General features: G+C 42.6%; 1 pseudogene; it reads right to left on the bottom strand.

The window, feature by feature from the left end:
* Positions 1–1,760: 1,760 nt before the first annotated feature.
* On the bottom strand, positions 1,761–2,410 carry LOC140482113 (translationally-controlled tumor protein-like; annotated as a pseudogene).
* Between the last annotated feature and the right edge of the window lie 4,453 nt (positions 2,411–6,863).

Below are 6,863 nucleotides of genomic sequence, written 5' to 3'. Positions count from 1 at the left end.
TTAACCAAAAAAAAAAGAATACACAAGAAAGTAAGAAAACAATAAATGAGATAGATTATAATCAAGAGAAAATATTTCCACTGTCTTGGGAATCTAGTGCAAGGGGCAGAGATTAGAGCCAGAGTCTTTAAGTGTGTGGTCAGGGAACACAAAATAGAATTGATGTTTGATCAATTAATACATTTCAACTTGTGATTGTTACATTTTTTGTTATTCATAGTTATTTAAGGATATGGGGCAAAGACAGATAAATGAAATTAGATCAGAAATAAGCCAGTATCTCATTGAATGCTGACAGAACAGGCTGGAGGGACTAAATGGTCTGCTCCTCATCCTAAATTCTTTGATTCCCTCAATACCGTTCATTTTCCTAATTGTTTGCCATGCTTGCTCATTAACATTCTGAAATTAATGTACAAAAACCCCTAATTCCCTCTAAATCTCAGTAGTCTCCCATTTTAAAAAAAATATATACTGCCTATGTATTCCTCCTGTCAAAGTGAATAGTTACATACTTACCTGCACTGGACTCCATTTCCCAACTTCTTTGACACTTTAGATAGTCCGATTCACACAGCTTACTTTACCACTTGCCCTTGTATCTTCTGCACTTTGGATATATTACGTTTAGTCCCCTTATCTAAGACATTTCTATGGATTGTAAACAAATTGATTCCATAGTTAATTGATATAAGAAACTATTCAGCAGTTTACTTTTAATCTAGATAATTAGGCAGAAGGGGTTAAATTGAGCTAGGTAGTATCCATTTCATTGGTGCTACTGCTGAAATAAGATGCAAAAATGGGGTCAGGACATGCATGTCATTTTCCAACAGGAAGTGCACAGGATATCATCCTGTACAAGGCTTGACATGCACACACCTAGCAACAGCATGCAGGATAGGTCAGCAAAGGTACCAGTAAGTATGCATGATTGATTTGAAGTTTCTGCTAACTATTTCAACTTCAGCCAGTCGTACACAGCAAAAGCACAGGTCAAACAGAATGGAAGACTCTGATCGGTGCGCTGGCCTTAACGGATTTTGCGTGTAAATATTTAATTAGCTACACAAATGTTTTATTGGTGGTGGTTAGTGTTTAGAAAAGGCAAGAAAAGAAAAAGAAAGTTACAATGATTATGCTGGTGGGAAAGTTGCTCAATTGTGTGTAAAAGCACTGGCAGATTTTTAAAAAATATGTCTCTGATCCAATTAACAACCCGGGTATTTAGTAGTGCTGGATAATAGGTGAAAGGTCCCACAGGTGATTTGGTTGGTGGGGAGAAACGTCATTCAGTTGTGTGTAATAGCACATCTGAATGTAGTGTCCCTACCTCTGGGCCGAGAGGTTTGGGCTCAAGTTCTTTCTGCTCCAGAGATATGCTACAACGTGGAGAGAGTGAGGACTGCAGATGCGAGAGATCAGAGTCGAGTGTGTGATGCTGGAAAAGCACAGCCAGTCAGGCAGCATTCCCAATGAAGGACTCTTGACCAAAACATTGACTCTTCTGCTCCTCAGAGGCTGCCTGACCTGCTGTGCTTTTCCAGCAACATACTCCCATATGCTACAACATGTCTAAAACGATTGATTTAAGGACAGTCTCTGTCCAGAAGATAAATGCACTCCATTACAGCCAAAATGTTAAAACAAAGCTTCCATTTTTTATCACGAATCAACTCAACGATACTAGCCCAACTCTATTGTTGATAAAATAATGAGGAGCATTATGGCCAATGAATTCAATATTGCAGGCAACAGAGTCAGCACGGTTCAATTTCCAAACCGTCTTTGAAGATAATCATGCATGGAGCAATACCATCTTCACGATAGTTTAACAGCCCAAATGTGCCATCATTGGTCAAATTTCTCCTGTTAAAAAAAAACTGATAACTTACCTCCCATTTATCTCTCAGCACCCCGGCCCACACATCTCATTCCTGATGAAGGTGTTATCCCCGAAACATCGATTCTCCTGCTCCTCAGATGCTGCTTGGCCTGCTGTGTTTTTTCCAGCAGCACATTCTCAACCCTCCTCACTTTCTCCGAGCTGAAATCACTGCTTGGATCTTCTCTGTCAAAGTCTTTACTCCATCTGGATTTCACTCCTGTTTTATTCTGTTTCTCTGACATTTCATATATTCCTTTATATAAGTCACTAGTCAGATTCTGTAAGGCTAACTTACGTATGATTGTGATTCAAGACAATATCCGAACCACCGACAGCCTGAGACTTGACCTGTTCAACAAGACCTGTTCTTGCGAAGCGTTGCCACCAATTAAAGTGTCATCAATTAATCCTTCAGTTTGAGAAATCACCTTCCCCTCATCACTGATGTTTTGGCTCTTCCTTGATCATGTAAATGTCAAAGATCATCTCGTCAACAGAGATGATGCTGTTGTAAGTCTTCATTTCAATGTGGTGGACACTTGAGTATGAAAGAAACCGCAGCCTGTTCAGAGTGGGAAAGGTAACAGAACCACACTGACCAGCACTTTTTGAAGGGATTGTGAAGCACTTAGGGGCCAATTGCAAAATTATTTGTTCTGGCTGTTTATGCAAATGTTTGGAGTGGTTGAAGCTCGACTATTTTACAGAAGTGATCAAGCCGATGCTAAAGCACATTAATGGTCATGTTAGATATTTTCTGGACAGAAGTTGTTTCCAAACATTGGCGTCTGTTTAATGTTTTCTCTGAAAACGAAGCATGATGGGAGAATGAAGAAAGGCCATGCAGAGCAGGAGAAGCTTCCAGAACAGAGGACCCGGGGGTTATATCCTGTAGAAACGTTCAGGAAATAATTCTCAAAATGCTGCAAGACCCAATGTTGGAAATCTTTAATTGACAAAAGAGATTGTCAATGAAACTTCGGCAATGAAATCTCAAGTCAGTGACAACTGCTCTCGTCAAAAACACAAATGATATCCTAAACCATTTTGACAAGTGTAACCACTTCTATCTATGCTTCTCAACTTGTCTGCAGCTTTCTACATGGTTGATCCAACGATGTACAGGTTAGGTGGCTTGGCCATGTTAATTTGCCCATTGTGCCCAGGGATGGGCAGAGATTAGCCATGGGAAATGCAGAGTTACAGCGATAGGGTAGAGGGGTGGGTCTGGTCGGGATGTTCTTCAGACGGTCAGTGTGAACATGATGGGCTGAATTGGTCTGCTTCCATACAGTATGGATTCTATGATTCCTCTCCCTTGTTGTTCAGCTGGTTGGCACTGCCCTCACCCAGCTCCATTTCCATCTCCCTAATAGCTGGCAGAAGTTGATTTCCAGTTTTACGTTTCACTCCTCTACCTTTGCCACTTCATGAAGTTCTTTCAAAGGAAGTGAGCATTGCTCGAATGCTCAATTCTTTTTGTCCATCTTGCATTGCACGCTGCTGTTTCCCAAATATCTATCCTTGGCCCTGTCCTTTTTCACACCTACATGTTGCCCCTCAGTGGCAGTTGCTTGGAAATTCCATTAAACATACTCTTCCTTACAGTTTATGTCAGGTCATTAAAATTCTTTCTGCACTATTCCATATTAGAGTCATAGAATCATAAAGTAATACAGCATGGAAACGGGCCCTTTGGCCCAAACTGGTCCATGCTAACTGTGGTGCCCACTCAGCTAGTTCCAATTGTCTGCATATATCCCTCTAAACCCTTCCCATCCATGGACTTTTTAAATGTTACAGTTGTACCTGTCTCAACCACTTTCTGTGGCAGCCCATTCCATATACGTTCCACTTTCTGTGTGAAAAAGTTGCCTCTCAGGTCCTTCTTAAATCTTTCCCATCTCACCTTAAACCTATGCCCTCTAGTTTCAATTCCCCATCCCTGGGAAAAATGCGTTCATCCTATCCAACCCCTCCTGATTTTATACACTTCAATAAGGTCACCCCTTATTCTCCTATATTCCAATGAATAAACTCCTACCCTGGCCAACCTCTCCCTATAACTCAGGCCAACTAGTCCTGGCAACATCCTCATGAATATTCTTTGCTCTCTTTCCAGTTTAACTGTGTCTTTCCTGTAAGAGGATGACCAATACTCCAAGTGCGACCTCACCAATGACCTTTACAAGTGTAACCTAACATCCCAGCTCCTACACTTAATGCCTCGAACAGTGAAGGCCAGCATGCTAAATGCCTTCTTCACCACCCTGCCTACCTGTGACACCGCTTTCAAAGACCTATGTGCTTGTACTCCTAGATTCCTCTGTTCCACAACACTCCTTAAGACCTTACCATTTACTGTAGAAGTCCTACCTTGGTTTGACTTTCCAAAGTGCAACACCTCACACTTATCTGTATTGAACTGCATTTGCCTATCCTCAACCCACTTCCACATCTGATCAAGATCCCTCTGTAATTTTTGATAACCTTCCTCAATGATACCTCCTTATTTTGTATCATCCGTAAAGTTACTAATCATGTCTTATACATTCATATCCAGATCATGTCTATAAGTAACAAGTAACAAAGGTAGAAATGACCAATATTCTTGGATTTATGCCTGTGATGAGACTTTCTCCTGATGTTTCTTGAGCATCGGGCTTGAGGAATTACCGTCCCCCCACAGTGTCTCTTTATCATCACATTCCGTAACAAATCATGTGAGAACCCCAAAAGTTGAGTTATTCTCCTACCTGCAATGGATTGAATGGTTAATGTGCATGCACTGATTCAAGGATTTTCTAATTCACCTTCAGCAACTCGTGTTGTGATTATGATTGAAGAATGTCCAATTTCTTGTTGAGAATTCCGGCAGTGTTACAGCCAACTATATTCTGAGGCTTTTTGACTCATGTATTAAATTGTAATACTCCTGAAAGAGTAAAGCAAATGCTGATTAATGAACTACTCAATCATGTCCCCTCCCTCATCAAAAAAATACATGTATGATGTATTGATCAGACAAAATGCCTTGAACTTTGACCTATGTCACAACATGGAATACTTGAAATGATCATATTCACTGTCAGTACCTAAACACATCATCTCGCCCAATCACATTTAACTAGCGAGCTTCCTGAGGAGAACGTTTGAAACACAGAATATCTTACTTCTAGGATTTGTTATCTATCAGGAAGCTGTGATATTTCCTGTCAAATGCAGTAGAAAATGCAAACTCTAACAAAATATATTGATGGGAGTCATGGAGAATTAATAGCTCTGTCAACTGGTAATGAGCATTACAGAGAACTCTAGCAGTCGAAGAGCGTGGTGCTGGAGAAGCACACACCGGTCAGGCAGCATCCAAGGAGCAGGAGAATCAACATTTCAGACTTGCCCTTCATCAGGAATGAGGTTTGTGTGCCAAGGGGGCTGAGAGATAAAAGGGAGGGGGGTGGGGCTGGGACCAAAGTAGCTGGGAATGCGATAGGTAGATGGAGATGAGGGAGAAGGTGATAGTTCGGAGAGGAGGGTGGAGCGGACGGGTGGGAAGGAACATGGATAGGTAGGACCGGTCAAGACGGCGGTGCTGAGTTGGGACTGGGATAAGGTGGGGGGAGGGAAAATGGGAAAACACCAACCAACCCCCACCGCCCTGTAGCTGAACACTTCAACTCCCCCTCCCACTCCACCAAGGACATGCAGGTCCTGCGCCTCGTCCATCATCAAACCCTAACCACCCGACGCTTGGAGGAAGAACGCCTCATCTTCCGCCCTGGGACCCTGGAACCACACAGGATCAATGTGGTTTTCACCAATTTCCTCATTTCCCCTCCCCCCAACTTATCCCAGTCCCAAGTCTCCCAACTTGGCACTACCCTCTTGAACAGTCCTACCTGTCCATTTTCCTTCCGGCCTATCTGCTCCACCCTCTTCTCTGGCCTATCACTTTCACCCTCGCCTTCATCTACCTATCACATTCCCAACTATCTTCCTCCCAGCCCCACCCCCTCCCATTTATCTGTCAGCCCCCTAGCCCACAAACCTCATCCCTGATGAAGGGCTTATCCCCGAAACGTCGACTCTCCTGCTCCTTGGATGCTGGCTGACTGGTGTGTGCTTTTCTAGCACCACACTCTTTGACTCTGATCTCCAGCACTTGTAGTGCTCACTTTCTCCTCGAGAACTCCAACACCATGCTATCAGTGAGGGCCAACATTGGGAAAATTCACACCTGAGGCAGCTGGTGACGTAAATCATGGAGAAGTTTCAGAAAAAATCCGCCCTCATCTTCCAGCTAATGAACGATTGATCCTGACAAAGGAATTTCACATGGAAATAAAAGTCAAATCACTATATAAATCCAATATTCATTGGAAAGGTACCAAGGATGACGAATTTCTATTAAATATGCAGTGTGGAGATATTGGAGTTCTTGTAGTAGAAAAGCATGAGAGGAGATTTGAAATTTGATTTCAAAAGTTAAGAAAGGTGGAAAAGCCACTCACCCAGAAGAGGTCACCAATTTGAGATGATTGACAAAGCAACAGGAGGAATCTTTGTTTTCTCCGTGGTTAGCTGTGCTTTGGGAAGCCCTGAGGGAAAGTGGACTAGGAGCAAATTTAACGATGACTTTCAAAAGGCAGTTCGGGAAATAAGTAAAGAGGAAGACATTGCAGAGCAATGAAGGAAGAAAAGGTGAATGGGATGTCCAGGACAATCCCACCAAAATGTATTAAGTGCTTGAGAAATCAGAGGGCCGTTTCCTGTGCTGTGTCAAGTTGTGATCATGTGTCCAAATTAGACTTGTGTTTAGCATCATTGTTCCAGGAGGTAAGACCTGGATGGCTGATGGTATAGCCACCACTGGGTTGTTAAAGGGAGTGGAGGATGCAGAGTGCTGGGGTTGAGTCATTAGGTAATGACTAGGAGCAGGAGCACTAGTCCCAGGGCACTTAAGTATTTACATTAT

This window comes from Chiloscyllium punctatum, chromosome 1 (assembly GCF_047496795.1).
Source record: "Chiloscyllium punctatum isolate Juve2018m chromosome 1, sChiPun1.3, whole genome shotgun sequence".
Lineage (NCBI taxonomy): Eukaryota > Metazoa > Chordata > Chondrichthyes > Orectolobiformes > Hemiscylliidae > Chiloscyllium > Chiloscyllium punctatum.
Note: the sequence above shows the minus strand (reverse complement) of the source record. Positions and strands in the feature narration are given on the sequence as shown.